At 43.7% G+C, this 20074-nt stretch overlaps 1 long non-coding RNA gene across 1 annotated transcript in view; it reads right to left on the reverse strand.

Moving 5' to 3' along the window:
- Positions 1 to 1631: 1631 nt before the first annotated feature.
- LOC141781086 (uncharacterized) overlaps positions 1632 to 20074 on the reverse strand; it is a 61759-nt gene continuing 43316 nt past the window's right edge. Inside the window, exon 5 of the long non-coding RNA XR_012596766.1 lies at positions 1632 to 1822. This is a non-coding gene — a long non-coding RNA (uncharacterized LOC141781086). The remainder of the gene's footprint in view (positions 1823 to 20074) is intronic.

The following is a 20074-nucleotide window of genomic DNA, read 5'->3' on the forward strand; positions in this document are numbered from 1 at the left end:
TCTCTCCCAACTTTCTGTCATCCCAAAGCTCCTTTCTTCTCGGGCCCAAACTAGAGTCCTGTCTGTGACAAGTCATCATAATACACCCATTTCCCTGACTGTTGGATTTTCTGAGATGGCTCTAACAACATGCAAGCAGCAGCAAAATCCAAAGTGTACGAGCGACGTCACATTTTATAGGCTTATGTGCCATATAAAACATTCACTTTGACAGTGAATGTGTACATTAAAAACACATTTATTATACCATATAAAGCAAGTGTTTGCTCTTTTTATCTGACAGACCAGCAGTGGATGAAGTACCTGAAAGCCACACTTGAGTAAAAGTACAGATATCTTACCAGAAAATAACTTTAGTAGGAGTTAACGTCACCTATTACAATATTACTTGAGTGAAAGTGTCTAATATTTACTGTACTTAAGTATCAAATGTAATTTTCTGATATTAAATGTACTTAAAAGTACAAGTAAATGCTGTTAATAAAAAAAGCAAGCAAGTCAGAATTTAGAGATTTGTACACCACCTTAAAAATGCAGGCTACATTACACTTGAATAAAAATTAGGGCTTCACCACTTAAAGGATTTAAAGACCAAAATCCAGTTTTTCCTTCCCTCGTAATCGCAAGTACAAGGGGAAGGGAAGTAGTGCCTGGACTTGAGCGGAAAACGAAACTTAACTACGGCTCTGAGAGCACTTGGTTTGCACTTTCCTATCCCGTGAATGATGTAACTTGCAAGTAGGGACCACTGATTTGCCAAAGCTGCTTGCTTGCAATAGTAACGAGTAACAAAGATGCTTAGGGGAAATGTATCGGAGTAAAGGTACACATTTTATTCAGGAAATGTAGTGGAGTAAACGTGAAAGTTGACAGAAATACTACTAGTACTGTAACAAAGTATAATTACTTTGTACTTTTAAAAAAAAATCTGGTTACAACATTTGGTTGATAGTATTAAGTCTTGGAAAGACAAATAAAATCTTCTGTCATGCAAGCAAATTGATAATTCTTGCAAAGACAAGAGACGACAGGAAGTCTTAATCCACAAAGAAGCTACAGGTGATATCTGCCATCAGTGCCATTTTTACCTCCAACATTTCCATTACGCGTGTTTGTGAGTGTTTTATATAATAAATATGTGATGGCATGGCATCTGTTCTCGGATGTTTGTGTGCATGTATGTGCTCGCATGCATGTTGTGCTTGATCTGGGGCTGTGATGCATTAGTGCCGAGGAGACAAGAGGCCCTTGTGGCCCCCTCATGGGCACGGAGCTGTCTAACCATGGAGGAATGCTGCAGGGGGACACAGAGCGAGTGCATTCCTCTTAGATGCTCCACACGCAACACATGAAAAAGTTACAAACATTTACAGCGCTGTCAAAAAAAAAGAAAAAAGCACAAACAAAACATGGGCGCCGGGCGTTTGGTACGCATGCGTTTGATGGGAACGCTCGCGTGTGTGGAGGGAATGCAAATACAGATGCAGCATCTCTGTTGACTGTGTGTTCTGCTGTGACATGCGGAGTTTCCTGGAGGCCCCAGGCCTCTCTGAGGGGCCTGAGGTCCTAAGGCTAAGCTTTGTTAAGGAGCCACGGGGCCCACGCCGGGGATGATTAGAACATACCTGGCAGTTTGAGCCACTTGGGCGCTCCGCTGGGATCACTCCTAACTGGTTGTGGCGCTTGGCTGTTAGTCTGAGGCTGGAGATGGTCTGCTGCTGTGCTCCGTGTATCGGCCGGGGCTTTGGTAGCCGCAGGGGGCGGAAAAGATTCTTCCGGAACCAGTGAGGTGGATGATAAGGTCAAAGACCTTGGCATGCAGCTGAAGAGGGGAAAAGGGAGCAAGAGAGATGTACAATTAGGCCCGCAGCTGGGTTATTTCTGGAGCCCCTACCTTAACTTCATTACCCTCCTCTTCCACCCCGAGTACTCTCCGTCTCCACCTCCCTGCTCTGTGTGGTGGCCTACATGGTCCGGGCATAGGCAATAACAACAGAGTAATCCCCTTACATAACACCGCGCAAACTTAACGAAACAAGACCGTTCAATTAATTTCGGGAGCGTCTAAAAATAAAGAAGCAGTTCGGCCAAGGTGACGTCAAAAGGGGTGTGTGTGTTAGGGGGGGGGAGGTGGGTCTCAAATGAGCCGCCGAGACCCGACTGGACCGGAGGTCAGCGGAGCACTCTATTTTTAGGCCCCATCAAAGGCAGAGGTATAAAATTAGTCCAGCGCTGACCCTCGCAAGATCTGTCAGTCACGCTTAGAGGAGCCGTGAACTTGAAGGTCACGCACTCGCAATGATGAAAGGGCCGATGTTTGATGATATTTAAAAAGGAGCAAGTAATGACCGAAATCTCTTTAGCTGGTGGCAGGTGGCACAGTGTGAGGTTGGCCTTTGTTAGACTTGTTAAAGGACTTCATCAGCAGACATGTGAAGCCCTCGGCGACGGGCTAATATTAACTGCAATAACACCGTTTTGACAAAAGCGGTGAACGGGGCCTGACTTTAATGTCAAATTTGAGCCATGTTGGAGAACAGACCATCAGGAGTTTTTAGCATCAGATTGTCTCTCTCAGTGTGTGTAGATTAAAAAAATGTCAAGCCTGAAGGAGGCCAGTGTAAACAAGAGTTAAGGGTACTAGGTCAAAACGAGTCCATCTTCCAAATTCCCTCCACAAGTCCAGAGGCCAGCATGTTGACGGTCTGTCCTCACAGTGGTCGTGGGGCACCGGAACTCTAAATTAGCCCTGGTGAGTCAACAGGACAGCTTTCATGTAGACAAGGGCTCATGTCAGATTGCAGGAGAGGTCAGGATGTAAGGGTCAGAGGTCAGGATGCAGTGTTGGTCCTCGTCTTTAACAGCTTCCTGTCTGCTGTGTTGTGCAAACCTGAGCGGTAATCCCTTGTGATACAGGTTCAAAGCAAAAGGGATTGCCTCGCTCTCTGGCACAGGTATGGGACTCATCACTCCACTTGTACTCGGTCGGTCCACCACTTTGATCCAGACTGAAATATCTCACCAGCTAACGGATGGATTGACGTGACATTTGGTACATATATTCATGTTGCTGAGAGGATGAATCCTACCAACTTTGGTGACACCCCCTCTCGCGCCATCACCTAGTCAAATATGTTATTTGTCCAATACTTTGGTTTATGACTAAATACCATAAACTGTATAAAAGAAGAGGACGTAGTCACCGTGACATCACCCATTGGTTTATGAACTGCTTTTTTGAAGCCTAGAACTGGCATTTTGTCCGTCGCCATCTTGGTTTCTTGCAACCAGAAGTGACACGGGAAGGTGGAGCTAAGTACAACCGAACGCTGAATAATTTTGAATAATCATTTTTGGGCGACAATGTGTTACAATTAACTTTCATGAACTGAAAACACACTGTGAAAGGGTTAAAGTTGTAAGACGAAAACACAGACAACTCCCAGACCGGACAACGCCGTAGTAGTGACATGTCAATCACAAGGTAGCCAGGCCCTAAAGCATCCCCTGCTTTATGGTCTATTTGACTCTAAATGGTTCACTATCACAATTTATTTGGCAGCGATTTATTTCAAATAAATCCTGAACCACAACCTTTGAGATTTCGAGGTCTGCCCTTAAATAATTTATTTGATCTTTGACTTGAATGTTTCATTTCAAAATCTATTACAAGTTGCACCGAAGCTCCTGACTCAGACTTTGAAGGCGCACCTGTTTCTTCACACATATAGTTCTGTATTGCCGGAGGGAAGGTGAAACGTCAGGGTCAATAGGAGACACAGCGGGGCGCTCCGCTGCAAGGTGTCTCTTTTTCTGGAAGAGCCAATTCGAGGCTCTTTTTGTTTCTCTGGCATGAAAACGGGGCGACCAGGAGAGGTGATTTACCAGCCTGTCTTGACATCAAACTTGGAAATAAACCAGAGCTGCTGGAAGCACGCTGGCCTGGAGGAGCAAGAAGGGGACGGAGTTAGTGCAGTTTCACATCACACAAGTGGAGCTCGGATGATGTATGGTTTCTGCTGCAGGGGACAGTTGGCTCTGAAATACGTCTGCAGATCACATGGTTTGATTTTTCCTCTTTCTAATAATCAAATACAGAAGAAGAGGGTGCTGACACGAGATGATCTCCGACCTTTGAGGTCACGTACGTTGCACAAACTCACTCCCTTAAATGTTCTGCCTTCATCCGACGGAGACGAGATGGCAATACTCGTTTCCAGACATAAAATGTAAACCCCTCTCCAAAAACAGCAAAGGAGCAGATCCCACTCACAATGAGCTGTAATTTAAAAAACGCCTCTCCTGGAAAAACAACAATAAATTTGAAGGGGCTTCAAAGGGGCCGCTGGCGCTCGTACTTTTCTGTACATAAAACAAAGCGCCGGTATGTTCTTAAACCACTCAATCGCTCACCCTGCGATGAAACACACTGAGACAGAGGCTGAGAGAGAGATGTAGCAGGCAAAGAAAAGAGAGACTCCTTTTGACTTAATGTGGGCTTTTATGGAGTCTGACTAAGGGACTGTTGGCTAAACAGTTAATCTCCTTTCTCTTTCACCTTTCTTTTTTCTCTTCGACTCTTAAAGGTTTTCAGTCAGTCTTAATATGGTGATATTATCCAACAAAAGAGCAAAGTCTTCACAGAGCTCCATGTTTCTCAGCATGGTCTTTTTAGGGTGCTAAATGCCCCCCAGGGTGTATAGGTGCCTAATTTGGGCTGCAAGCTAATCTTCTGTCATATATAAGAGCATCAGAATGACTCCCAGAGAGGAAGCAGGACCGTCTACTGCGACCAGATATCCTGTTGGATGTTGCATTGATACACTACACGGGCGGAGGAGCTTCATCAGTGGGAGGGCAATATCCTGCATCCTGATTCTGTCAAGAGGCAAAGCCGTGATATGTGTGAGCGCCCAAAGAGAAAAGGCCAGGTGTCCCCCTGGTTCCTTTCCCCCCCTCCAGCCAGCACTGATCCTGCTAACTAATAGCACCGGGGAGCTACCACCCCTGGCACTGAAACCAGGAGCACTGAGCTGTGGAGCTGCGTGGGAGTGAGGACTTACAATTGCTGCCTGACAGGAGACACAAATTTAGAAGAAAACAAGCAATTTAGTGTGGTATTTCAGTGCACGAGGTGTCCCAGATTACCAACGCTGATTATATCAACACTGTGTAGAGATCTAACCACATAACTACACAGTATAATCCACTGTCCCCTCCCGTTTGGCACCTGAATAAAAACTGAAATGCATAGCAGCGGCCGGAGTGACAATTCGACTGAAAATGTGCTTTCCATTAAGGTCTCTAAAGTGAGCTGCTGGTTTCTATTTTCCGGGCTGGATGAAGACCTTTCCAAAAGAGAAAAAAAAAATCAATTCAACAGAGGCATGGTTCAGAGTGATGATATGAAATGTATCAACTACAAAAGAAAACGATCCACCGAGCAAAGATTGATAGAAGCAATGCCTTTGCTCAATCATCTGTGGAACGCACGTTTGTCAGAAACACTACGGGCTGCTGGTTGTTATTGATGGATGTATTGATTATTTTTTCAATTGATCAAATTCATTTTTTAGTCGCCATAATTGCAGAGAAGCACATCACATGTTGACCCAAATCACTCATCAAAAAATTATTAAAACTGTATGAGTGTATAACAAAACCAGAACATACAAAAATTTAAATATACCACATATAAATTAACCCCTTGAGACCCACGACTGTCTTTATTATATATCAGAGGCTCTAGTAGGTTCAGTTTGGGAGCTAGAGTGAAGGTACAGATATCATATCAAACACAAAACCTGAGGAATCCATTGATGCAAACCATGTCATGCTTGTCGGGAAGAAACGGCTCAGTAACGCTCCAAAGTTGGGCTACATTTTAGCTAGGAAAAACTGGCATGGCGATTTTCAAAGGGGTCTCTTGACCTCTGACCTCAAGATATGTGAATGAAAATGGGTTCTATGGGTACCCACGAGTCTCCCCTTTACAGACATGCCCACATTATGATAATCACATGCAGTTTTGGATAAAAAACATGCAGTTTTGGAATGCAGTATGTTGTTTTTGCTTATTCTAGAAATGGTGTATTTGTATATTTCTGCATACTGGGGTCCCTAAACAGTCTTGGAATTACATAAATTGGGTATCACTGTAAAGCTGAGACTCTTGTGGATCCAATGAGCCATGAAACCTTACAGCCACAAACTACAGACCTAGGGCATTCAGAGGATGGATAGCTTTCCTAGGTAGATTGACAATCTTTCTATTTTTTATAAATTCTCGAGTGGTAAAAAAATTGTTAAATTTAGCACCAAATCTGTGTAACAAATGGTATCAACCCAAAATTTGCTCCAACAACTGATGAGACATAATAGAGCATGGGAATCACCATTATATACTTCCACTATAATGTTCTAAACCCTTGTACACTTTCAAAATTTTTATTATTTATTTAATTAAATAATTCATGTTTATTTCTGATTTATGACTAGAACAACTTGACACACAGTACTGAGCTGCATCTCAAATTAATCTTCAGGTTCCCAGCTTTCAGATGATGTACACCACTTCTATGTGACATCTACTGTTGATCTGCTATCTCCCCCTAAAGACTATATTTAAAGTGTCTATTGTCTGTTTAAACCACTCTTGTGAGGGATAAATGAATCAAATACTAATTCAGTGTCAAATAAAGGTGTTTCGGGCCCAATAGATACGTCTCCACCCCACTGAGGTCATGGGAACAGTTTACACACAAGCGTTTTTATGAATGGGTGTCCCAGGGTGTTGAGCTGCTGACCCAGGTGGAGAAAGCACCGAAAGGACAGACCTTAACATGCACTGTAGCTTTTTGAGGTTATGAAACCTTGTATTTGCTGACGGCGGCCCTATCTCCTTCCTTCATCTTTCTTAGCTGAAGAAATATTGTCACAACAATACGAAAAGGAAGGTCAGATGCTCGGCAACAATGTAAAAACACCAGCCATCGGGGCAATTTTATTCTGTCGCTGCATCTCTGACGCTGGGAGGGGAAGCGGAGCTTGTTCATCCACAGCTGAGTAAACTACTTAAGTCCATCTTATATGGCTGCAGACATGATTTTTTGAAATGCAAAAACCTCAAAATGTGGTAATGATAGAGATAGACAAACATAGCCATGTTCGATTGCCAGACTTCCTTTTGTTATTTCACTGTGCGTTTGAAGTCTTGAGAGAGTGAGTGAAATCTTAGCGGACTCACTTTTCTGCACTTTCTCTGAATCAAAAAAAAACTGGCGATAAAATCTGCTGGACAGGATTCACAGAGGAGTATGCTTTCACAACACTATGCGGCTACCAAATACTGCGCAGGCAGCCTTGTCTTTCCTTGAAATCTCTCATATTGTCCTCTCAGAGCAGCTGTGTTAAACCTGTCCGCAATAAGATAAGCTGTGTTTCCTGTGCTGCCTGTAAATATGGCCTAATCACTCTCCAGTGGAGCTGGTGGGACAGATGTTACAGTTGCATCCCTCCACCACCACCACGATGAAGTACATATTGATGGTTCACAGACTGTTTACACTGTCTTCATTCATCTGTGCTATGACCATTCCCAATTGGATCCATTTGCCAACCAGAGTCTGGTGGTTTACATAGCGGAGCCCCTCCGGCATGTGGAGCCCATGCTCTTTTACCCTCTGCTTGTTTCGTGACTGCACACAAGCAAATAAATAAAAATAAAAAAAAGTGAAGATGTATGTTCACAAGTAATCCATAGCGGAGCGGGGCCTGGCGGGTACGGGATCTAAACAGACTCTGATGACTGTATATATGGAGTGAGTTCAACAAGTGACACAGAACGTTATGCTTTGATCTGCTAATTATAGTGGAAAACAACCTGGCAACGAGACTGCTGCGATCGGTTTGAATGCATTACCTGAATTTTCCACCTTGCAAACAACTAAAACTGTCCAAGACGTAAATGTGGGGTCCCAGCAGGTGAAGCTCTTTGTTCTAGCTGATTTGTCAATTAAAGTGTTTATAGAGTCACAAACAAAACTACAACGATTCCTGAAAAACATCCCTTGATAGTCTCAAGACTTCAAAACAACAATAACTATTTTTGGCCACTTGGGGGCAACAGAAACAAGTTGTGTTTCCAATCACATATTTTTAATGGCATTTGTATCGTATTAGAAAAGCTGTATGGAAATGGAAAAATTCAATAAAACTTCCTCAATTGCGAAAAAAAAGTTTTTACGCTTGCTCAAGGAGGAATGCTTGTCCTCTTGTCCGGATAACATGAAACATGGACAATACTAGCTGACATAAAAGAACAATTAAAACAAATTCCTGAAGACCTCTCTTCATATTTCTATCGTAGATGGTTGGATTGCCAAGCCGACTTGTTTTGTTTACAGTTCGCATCTACTTCTTCTACACTGTTTACTGGTGGATTACAGACATGCATAGCCTATAGCGCCACCTTTAATCGATCCAAACCAGTTGATGGAAACGGGCCTAATTCTCAGTTCTTTTTTTGCAACATTTCAAAAGTTTGCTTAAAATTCGCTTGACAATTGAATGGAAACAAGACTACTGTGAGCTGATATTGTGAACTTGTTAGAAAACAGTTGTCTATTCACACATCCAGCAGTTACAGAGCAGCATTATCATTCATTTGAAGTCTTGTTTCTGACTAGAAGGTGCAGTATAAGTCCAATATTCACTCTCTTTTAGCTCCGTTTTTGGTCTCTACCAACTCCTGAGAGTATAATTATCTGGCTTTTAAGCTGTTAAATGCTCCACTATGTTCACCAGCTAATAATTAACTGTGTCTGTCTGCTATTTGGTGTTGAGCAGGTCAGCCTGAGCTCCTAAAAATTACGTTTCCATACAACCAAACTGAATTGTGAATTACATTTCAAGGGAAACATATTCTTCTGCAGATTACGGATTACGCGAGTCACATAACATCGCATCGGAAAAGGGGCGAAAATAAGCGTCTCCAAGGTGTCAAGTTTCCATCACTGCAAAGTCATTTGTCCCGGGTATGAATGACGATTGTAACCTTTCCCACTAAAGACAAAAGCCAGATGTTAGTGGGTATTAGTGTATTTTTTGTCCAGTGGGAAAGAGACTTAATTGTAAAAATATTGATTATAGATGCTTAAACACTTATTTTGCGCGTTCAAATGCTGAATAAAGGTTACACGGGGTGACCTAGCTTACACAAAGTGTATCTTTCCTCCAATGGCAAAGAAAACGTTCAATTACTGTTTAACTGTCATTTTTATCTTACAAAGCCTTTGTGCTCCTGAAAGGCATTAATACCTGCACCTTGGTGATGCCTTTAATTGCCATTTAGCATTAAGCTGGCTGAACAATAAAGCCCAGGCTGAGGGGATGTTGTCAGGTTTAATGAGGCCCTCGGTGAAAGAGGGCTGCTGTGTCGGCACCACCAAAGGCTGCTCCCTGAATTCACCTCCAGTGGACCAGAGTGGTCCTGCGGGGATTTGATGGGCTGAGGGAGCACAGACTGTCTCTCCCCCACCGTGGGGGTGTGTGGGGGGTTTGCAGTAGCATCCCTCGCTGTGCATGGCTAGGCGGACAGAAAGCACAGAGGTTAGAACCGCCGTAAGGTGCCACAGAACAACGTGGCGTTGTGACACTGAAAAAGCATCAGAAGAAACGTTTAGTTGGTGGTTGTTCACATCACCTGACTGCAAAGAGTGAAATGAAGAATGAGAACATGCAGTGCCAGTAAAGGCACGAACAAGCACGGCCAGAAACAGACATATGGAGACAATGACATGCGGCACAAAGGGGAACAGAGCCCAAAAAGAAAAGCAATGACAACTGTGAACTCCTGGCCCATATTTAAGAGGGGTACATGGTTCACAGTTTCACATGGAGTCCTCCGCCTCCAAAACCCATTCCAGTTACTTTGATTCTTTATTCATCCACCCCCGCCCCCCTCCTAACCCCCACCACCACCACCCCATCCTTAAATCCAGCTGATGGAGGCTCTTTTGTCCACCAGCACCCAGGCAACAACATCAAAGGGCTGCTGGGTGTAAATGCAGAGTGCCTGAAAAACAAAACAAAAACTGAAAAATAAAGAAGTCCCAGAGGGGACGGAGAGATATTCACGACAGCAGCACCCCGGAGAGGGAAGAGAAAAAGAGCCGCTATGTACAGCAGGAAATAAAGAAAGAAAGAAACACACCCTAACTGGTCGTTTGTCACACATTCATCATCATTTACTGAATACACAAAGGTGTGGGTTGGGTCGTTCTCGGGTTTAAGACGACAATAAACAAATGAAAATAATGACTTTGCATGAGACCATTATGACACTTTCTTTGTGCTGGATCATCAAAGCCCATTAGGGGACAGTGAAAGGCCTTTCCACTGACGCTCATGACCACTTCCTCATTCACTGACAGCTGAATTGGAGGCTTGATGGATTGTTGTGCAAGACAATGTCATGCTTTTGGACTGAATGCTTTGCTTTGATCTCGCTGGATGCCCTTGAAGCTTCAACAGCGGCTGATATGTTAACAACCGGTCTGGTTATTCTAGCTCTATCCTCCACCTACTGCCCTGCCGGTCGGAGCCGTGCGAGGGAAAAAAGGGGACGGTGGGGAAGGGGAGATAAAAGCCTTTTGTCTCTGCCCCCATGTGGGACTCCCGTAGAGTCACGCTCGGCGTGGCGGCATGCCTCGTCTCGTACCCACAAAGTACCCGCCAGTGACACGCTGACTCCAGAGCCTGGCACCAGGTCTCCAGCCAGCCAGCGCAGAGCAAACCCTCTATTCAGCAGAATGTAGGAAACACAACTACATCGGGGCCCAAAGCTTATAATTAAAAGTCCTCAGCCTCAAAGAGCACAGCATCTCCATCTTAATGGTAGGCTTCCATCTGAGGCATCGGTTTAATACTTACTCTGCGTCCCATCAGATAGTGATGTGGACAGAGGAGGAAGAGAGACATTAGGACTACAAAGAACACATGTGTCCCATCCAGGATTAGAGGTTCACTCTTCCCTCAGTAGCCTAATTGCTGGATTGGCCAGATCAAAATCACTTCATTGAGATCAAGGCAGCTGTCTTCCTTCTTGTCTCACTACTCTGTTGCACAATAACTCAACAAAAGCAGCGACAAAGCGGGGGGGAGAAACAAAAAAAAGAAAACGAGTCCAGAAGTCGCGGAGCGAAGATGACTGTAGTTCATGTTTAGAGAGCATGTTGTGTGATTAAGGGAAGGCCACATCAAACATTGTGGCTTAAGAAAACCACCAGTTGAAAAACAAGATACTTCTTCTGTGCAGAGCGGCGCAGACTGGAGATGCTGTTGTTCAGAAGGCGGGCCAGCCCAAACTAACCCGCCTGTCTGTCTCTGGAGACAAACAGGGAAACAAGAGACATCATAGAAGGAACTTGGAAGTCATTATGAGTAAGAGAGCAGGATGAGCTACAGACTTTAAACCAGAAAACACAACAGGTTATAAAGATGTAAACATGCAGGGAATTTGAAGGATTTCATTCTACTATCTCAGAGTTTACTCTTAAAGGGACAGTTCGGGGTGTTTTGAAGTGGGGTTGTATGTATCCATAGTCAGTGTACTACCTACAGTAGATGACCGTCGGCACGCCACCAGCTTGGAGAAACAGACAGGAGTTACCACACAGAAGCAAAGCAATGTACTGCTGTGGACTGGGCTGGTAGCAAACGTATTTTAACCTCCTAAAAGAAAGGCCCACCTAAAATAATCAATATCAGTTTGAGTGTACGTTATATTTAGAATATTTTCCTTTTTCCGACGGGGAACTGAAGCCGTTGTATCCATCTATGCTCTCGCCAAAGCCACCAGATCCATTGAAAACACCTATAATTGTCTAGCCAAAGTCACACAATAACACAAAGGGGCGTTTTTTATCACAAGGGATCACCTCTCTCCCCAGCATTGGATGCTTGATGGGCTGCCACTAGACAAAAGGCACCTGATTGGACAAATCTTTCCTTCGTGGGCTGCTGCTCCCAGCTTTCAAACCAGAAGCAACATAGCGGCTCATTTGGAAACTTTCTCCTCTTATATCACAAAAACAGTTCATCAAAATGTGTTTCTGCAAAAAAACATTTTATGCGAGAAATAAGCCATACAGTTGCTGAATCTGTCTTTATTTTGGATCGACAACGTTTAGTTTAAAAGTTGGGAGTTTACACAGGCGGCGAGTTGCGCCGGACGCCCGTGATTTGCATAAAGTAGCCTAGACCTCAAATTTACTTGACGGTACGTCTCTCGAATCGCGCCGCCACGCTACCAGGATGCATTGCAGGGCTGCTTACTTAGAAAATGAATGGGAAGCGTGGAAAGGGCGGAGGCTGTGGACATGTACCATAACTGATTGAGGCAGCGGTAGACCAGCAACTCCCGTGTTCTGCGAGGTACAATTACAGTTTTTTTCCAATGGACTCTGGTTGCATGTAACATAGACTTTATAGCTGTCTGCCGGCAAGGTAAATCGGCAAACATATTCGATATATAGCGTACACTTAAACTGATATTGATCTTTTAGATGGCTAAAATACATTTTGCCGCCGGCCCGGTCTGTTTCTCCAAACTGGGGTCGTGCCGACCGTCATCTACTCTACGTAATACACTGACTATGGATAAAAACCTCATACAATCCCACTTAAAAACACCCAAACTATCCCTTTAGTCTACGATTTACTCTCCATAACCTGTAAACTTTATATCAAATGGGCAGGCATGGCTACATTAGCTATTTCAGATGCATGACTATGAACTATTGAAACGTGGAGATACAACAGAATAGATAATGAAACCCATCAACTTTAACCATCACCCACTTCTTCTGCTTTTAGAAAAGGGACACGTATTGATAAGAAATTTCTACTAGAAAAGGTTGAAAACACATTTTTTGCATAAAATAGGTGTATGAATGTGAGACATTTTAACAGAGATGTTTTTCAGGCATTTGTTTGGCATAGCGTTTCTATACGTTTGGACAAAACCTCAAGGCTCTCGTGGGGTTCTGTCATGTATCAGTGGGAAACGCTGAATGCAAAGGATGGATGGATAACACCCCCTTTTCCCACAGAGAGAACTTCTCTGGACACAAGAACAGCAATATTGTGGCCACATGTGTGAGCTTGTTTACTTACGCTTGGCTTTTAACTGCAGGAATGTCATGATTTAAACCACAACATAACAGACTAAATTATTAGCATGTTACCACACTACACACTTCCCCCCCCCCCCTCTTTGATTGGAACAGGAGAAAGTGTGCATGTGTCGACCAACATCGGTGTGGTAGATTAACACACGGACGCCACGAGACGTCTCTCTCCCGCTGTCTCAAACACACACAGGAACACACAGGGATCAGCGATCTCTTAGGTAAAGAGATGGAAAGTTTATTTCTAAAACCCTAATCATGGAAATCTCCCCTTTAAACAATAAACGTTCAACTTTATTTCATCTCCCCTCCTTGCCAGTATACCACATCAAACAAATCCTAAGGTCAACAAGGGTCAGCGAAAGGATTTGGATAATGATGAGGCTCAAAGAAAAAGATTGAGGGTGGTGAAAGAGAGATGGTAAAAGGAGGGGAGGGGAGCTGATGGGAACAGAAGAAAGGATGGGGCTGGCGGGGAGAGAGAAGGTGCAAAAGGCTAGGTCTTGTAACGACAGACCCCCTGATTACACTGTTGCACAAATAAACAGGCCCTCTGCAGGCTCCCTGGAGTCCAGCTGCGGCGCAGGAGAGGAAAGCTTTCATTTCAGGGGGCCGAGGGTCGAGCAAGTGGCGAGATGGGGCCTGGCTGTCTACCCCGCCGCACCGTTTTCCTAGCATCTCCGTCAGCGAGTCGATGAAGAGGGGAACGGGGCGACATCTCTTTTGAGAAGCTCGTTGATTGCGTGCCATTTCCTGCGCTAGAAAAGCACGTCGGCGCGTGGATTAATAACTGTCAATCTCAGAGAGCGACAGAGAGGAGGTTGAAAAGAGAAAGGATGTTGATGATGATGATGATGATGATGAGGGGCCATCTGTACGGGGTCAGATAAGTGTTGGAGGAAAGAGAGACAAGGTTCAAGATGCCCCGGAGCCACATCTGTAATCGTCTTTCCTTCACCTCCGACCATTACAGGGTCCTGGTCCTCTCTTGTCTCTGTGTCCTGCAGCTATCACGGCCCACATCAATGGCATGCCCCTGCCAAATGTATGCCCCCCCATTAAGGGGCCATCATCAGATAAACAAGATAAACAAGTCCAATTCCTGGCAGGACTGATCAAAGGACTCAATGTTAACCCCATGGCCAATTTCAAGTAGGCAGAAAAATCAAACACAGATGAGGTCACATGGAAACGGGGGAGGCTAATCCATTGTCCCTTTATGGGCAAAGAAAGCAAAAGGGACAGTGAGGAGGGTGGAGGGAAGAATGGAAATAGTTTAAAAACAAGGGGAGGAGGGGCATGCAGATACTTTCTCAATTGCACCCCTTGCATGTTGACATCCCCCAGGGATTTCAGCCTTATCCTCACAGTAAAAACTAAATTCCTGCCAGAGGTTGTACGGACAGGTGCACCTGTTCTCCACCACACATCAAGAAAACACAGATAGCAACAGACAGCGAAGCTCTCAGATATGTCTTGGAGGTAATACCAAGGGCAGCACTCCAAGTTGTAAAAGTCATCTTGGCTACTGATCTTGGGTGCAGCGACTTGGCTCCTCAAGAATGATACATCCACTTTATTTTCCTCCCTGTATTTTCTCGGTTGATGATTGCGTCATCCGCACCAAACACTTGTGCGTATTTCATTAATCTTTTTCCAAAGCTCCGGTGTCGTCTTTCCTTTGTAAATCACCTCTTCCTTGAATGTCCAAACTCTCCCCAGACGCTACACGTCAAAAGTTGAAAGACAAAATCTTGCCAAGTATGCATACGTGGATACACTTTCTCATTTATTTTCATATTTTCTACTTCCAGACATTTGAAAGGCATTATCAAATACAACAGATTTTGGGATAGATCCACGGAAGATGTGAAGCTCAAACTTGTAAATTAACTAGGGCTGCAAATAATGAATATTTTCATTGTTGAATAATCTGTTGGTTATTTTCTTGATTCAGGCTAATACCCGTTAACACAAATTAGTTTTAATGGCCACATTTTTAGGTTGTAGCAGGCAGGTTTTAAAGCTAGAGTGAAGATACTGGTATCAAATGAAACTGAAAAACCTAATGAATCCATTGGTACCAACCATGTCATACTAGCTTGTCAGGAAGGAGGCTAAAAAACACTCCAAACTTACGCTAAATTTTGGCGAGGAACTGGGTGAAAATTGGCATGGCCATTTTCAAAGGGGTCCCTTGACCTGTGACCTCAAGATATGTGAATGTAAATGGGTTCTATGGGTACCCACGAGTCTCCCCTTTACAGACATGCCCACTTTATGATAATCACATGCAGTTTGGGGCAAGTCATAGTCAAGTCAGCACACTGACACACTGACAGTTGTTGTTGCCTGTTGGGCTGCAGTTTGCCATGTTATGATTTGAGCATATGTTTTATACTAAATGCAGTACCTGTGAGGGTTTCTGGACAATATTTGTAATTTTTTTGTGTTGTTAATTGATTTCCGAAAAATAAATATATACATACATTTGCATAAAGCAGCATATTTGCCCACTCCCATGTTGATAAGAGTATTAAAATCTCCCTTTAAGGTACATTTTGAACAGATAAAAATGTGCAATTAATCACGATTAAATATTTTAATGAATTGACAGCCCGAGTTCATTTTAGACTCAAGTTCTTAAAATTAGAAAAAACTCAGTACTTTTAATTTTTCTAGTATTTAATTCACACTTGAGTATACAAAAATGTGTATAAAAATAAACTTTTTTTTAATTGCCACAAAACATGTTATATCGTGATGTATAACGTTATCGAGATATGAAATGATTTATATCGGGATAGAAGGTTTTGGCGATGTAGCCCAGCCCTATTCTCGATTAATTGATTGGTTGTTTTGTCAATAAAAATGGTGGAAAATGTTGATCAGTGTTTCCTGAAGTCCAAGACGACGTCCTCAAATGTTTTGTTTCGTCCAAAACTCAAAGATATTCAGTCTACTGTCATAGAGGAGTAAAGAAACCAGAAAATATTCACATTTAAGAAGCTGGAAACAAAACGAATGCCGAACTCTTCTTGACTTCAAGGTAGGACGGAGAGAAGAAGATGCCTGCTTTTGCTCACGTAATCAGTTCATTCACATTCACACAGGAGAGAAAAAGGAAATTCCATCGGTTCTCTCTCTCCCGCTCCAGAGGGCCATATTGAATTGTAATCAAAAGATTATCCCAGAATAATCAAACAGCCCCCCCATGGGACCACCCACAGAGAGCAGAGAGAAACATGAGACATGGCCACATGCTCTGTTTTTCACCAAGACCTCCATGGCACGGCCAATACGGGAAGGAGCGTGAAGAAGGACAGAGTTTTTTTTTGTCCCCGACACTTCTGAACGATGCGGTCCTTTTCTTGTGAATGGCATCGTCTTGTATTGGTTGACTGATGAACGTCGGCACTTTTTAGTCTCATCCGTCCGAATTCATCATTTCAAAGCACATCACAGATATTTAATTCATGCTCCCACAATATGTCATTGTTTGGGTTGCTGGCTTATCACATAATGGGAGCAGCTTTGCTCTCAAATGATCCTGATAATGACAGGCCCGGTCTATATTTAGCTCCCGTCTCTCTGACAGACCTCTTGACTGTCGTAGCTGGAAGGGAGAGCCGTAAACAAAGCTGGCAGAGCTTAGACAAGCATGTGACGGGCTGCACCACGCCGCCTGAGGTACTGCGAGCCGTGGGGTCCGGAGACAGGGAGGGGTGGAAGGATACGTGAATGAAGTTTACAGACAACCACCACCACAGACTCTGGCTGAGGCTTGTGGTTCATCTCAGGGGCTTTGACTGACAGAAAAGTCCTGCGAAAGACGCGGGGGGAGCCTCCGCCAGTAGCCTTCGGGATGGCGGTGAGGATTGTTGGTGGTGTTTTTCATCAGAGGCCAACCAATATGGCTGTCTGAATGAGGAGATATTTTCCAAGAGGGAAAATCACCATCAAGGGATGACTTCAAGCTTATGTTTTTGGGGTCAGATGAGAAGAAAATGTTTGTGCATCAAGAATAAATTTCCTTCTTAGTCTCGGGTGTTGGGTGGAGGTGCCTGTGGTAGGTGGTGGGTACATGGTAGACAGACAGACCCCACCCAATTTCTTCAATCCTGGCTAATTAAAGGACCACAAGTCATCCATAGAGATTTCATGGGTTCAAAGAGGCCTGGGTGTCCGCCGCTGTAATTTCAAATTACTGATTTCCTTTGAAGAATGCTATCCTTCATCAGGAAGACATAATGTCTGGCACAGACAAAAAAAAGAAAGACTTAAGAAAGCAAAGCAGCTTCAATTCATTGGCTCCGATGAATCAGAGCTTCCAGGAAAATCAGCAGCGTCTTATTGTATCATTATTATTTTTCTTTTTAAGCAAAACACCCGCGTTTGACGTCAGTGAATCATTGTCATTGTCGAGAGTAGTCTTGGAAGCGGAGCAGGGGTTGTGATTGAACTCTGAGAGCTGCCCCGGAGCTGTACTTTGAGGAAGAAACCACGGAACCACAGATAATGCTTTACAGTCCACTAGTCTCACTACTGTCATCAGATTTTCACTTTTTAAGACACTTGAAAAAGATCGCCGTTCCAGTTTCCTCCAGAGCAAAGGGCACCGCACTGATGTCCGACTTGAGACGATCGAAGTTGGATCGGGAAGGACTTTAGAAGGTCTGCAAGTGTCCATTTTCTCATCAAAAGGAGACACTTCTGACATTGTCCTCACTGTTGGGATCGTCTGGACAGAGTTTATGGACAAAACAAAAGCATCACAGTGTCAGGCACACAATTAAAATGAAACCACCTCTGTTGACTGGTTGAAGACGAGGACGGCACGAAGAGACCCAAGTTCAAACGCTGCAGAGTGTCCTCCTCGTCTACTTTCCACTGGTGTAAAGACTTTTCAGGAGACAGGGGAGGGCATCTCCCTTTCATCCTTCACCACAGACAAACATAGACATATAAAAACATCCATGTTGAAAAGTGGCAATAGTCCTTTTAATTCCAGACAAACCCAATGTGAAGAACTTAATTACAGAACGGGGGCAACCCAGCCCTTTTTGAAAATTACACTTACAGTAAGACCTTTGAAGCAAATACTTCCTTTATCCTATTTTTTCTTTTGTTCAATGTTTTGTCTCTTGTAAAGCATGCCATTGACTACTGTGGTTTCCAGTGGGTCTCTGTCTTTTCTCGTCTGTCTCCATCTCTGTCAGGCATTTCGCTCATCAAAGGCCTCTATCTTTTGGACACACATTGGAGGGCAACAATATTTAAAACCCCAGTTAAAGCCTTTAAGGCCTTTACAGGCATTTTTTGTAGTGTGATTAATTCGCACGTCAATATATTCTTTCAAACTGTTGTTTTTGTCATGAGTACTTTCACATGGAACGTGAATATTATGCGACGAAAAAGCAGCACTTTCTCATCCCAACTCGTCACATACTTACTTAGTCTTTGTTACGCCTGGTGGCACATAGGGCAGGGACTAAGGATCTCCACTCATCTCTGTTGTTTGCCTTCTTCTCAATGCTGTTCCAGCTGTCGTCTTCATTTCTCCTTCGATGGTTCGCCTCCAGGTTGTTTTGGGCCTCCCTCTTTTGCGTTTTCCCTCTGGTGTCCAATTCAGATGGTTTCCATAATACATGTCCAAGCCATCTCCATCTTCTTCTTATCAATATTGTTTCCATGTCCAAGCACCCTGTCGTTTTGTGTAGTTCTGGTTTATCTCTCTCGTCACATACCACCGCTTTATCACGCACTTTATTTTTATTTGGCGGCAGCAGCTGTTGTCAAAAAAATCTCTTTGCTTCTATACTTTTTGGTTTCGATTAGTTTTTGAAAATGTGAAATACACGCCTGCAAATATTTCTAATTTTCGTGTCATTTATTCGTCACGCCCCCCGGTGTGTAAAGGCCTTTCGTGTGTTGATTTTAGGCACATTTTTACATATAAACCACCAATCTCAGATTTAGATTTAACTATGTTACACAAAATAATCAAACAAACCCACAGCTGTTGCTTTTGTAGCATATTAAAGCAACCCGCTATCAAACAAATATGTTAATCCTAAGTGATGCAGTATGGCAACACAGTATAGCTGCCTTTCCTCGTGACCTTGACATTGACTCAGCCATTGATGGTTATGTGTCAGACTGTAATCAGATGGGAAGTATTAGGATTAGGAAACCGCATTTGGTGTGAATGAAGGTTTTATTGCCTTTTGTTGACTTATATTACCAAGTTCACTCAAGCGGCTACAACTGGCGCTGAGAATTAGCCAGGTGCTTCTTTACAAACCGCTCCAAGTTTCAACACGATCAACTATTTAATCAACGCAAACATGTGGTGAATAAACCCCACCACGCTCAGGTGATACAACTTCAAAAGTGGAGTGTGATCCCATGACATAATGCCCAGAAACGAAAAACAGACGTTTCCATTTTGTTTGACAAGAATTCTGCTAATTCCTTTCTGTTGAGCGTAGATGTCTGATACAAGTTAAAGATTTCCTCTGCATTAGCTCATTAGTTCAACCCAGTAGAGGTGAAGCTTTGTGGTTGAACAGGACCAGGAGGCCTGGCACCAAACCTCCACCTGAAGCCATCGCAGTTAACCGCGGGAACGTGTGAGAGGCGTGCGGTTTCACTCATCTTTCTCTGAGGCGGGCGAAGGTGATGCTCTGCCAGGTCTAAGCTACGGTGTTGGGTTCTGCAGTAAATCAGCTTGCTCTCCGATGATCAAACGCTTGTCGTTATTTCCCGCGCTTTCATGTAATCTCATAAAAAGGCCGACCGCTCTGATGGACTGAGCCTGCCTGCCAAGCCAGCCGGGCCTCCCATGCTGGCATCTCAGTGTGTGTGGCTCTGTTGGTTTGTTC

This window comes from Sebastes fasciatus, chromosome 13 (genome assembly GCF_043250625.1).
Source record: "Sebastes fasciatus isolate fSebFas1 chromosome 13, fSebFas1.pri, whole genome shotgun sequence".
Classification (NCBI taxonomy): domain Eukaryota; kingdom Metazoa; phylum Chordata; class Actinopteri; order Perciformes; family Sebastidae; genus Sebastes; species Sebastes fasciatus.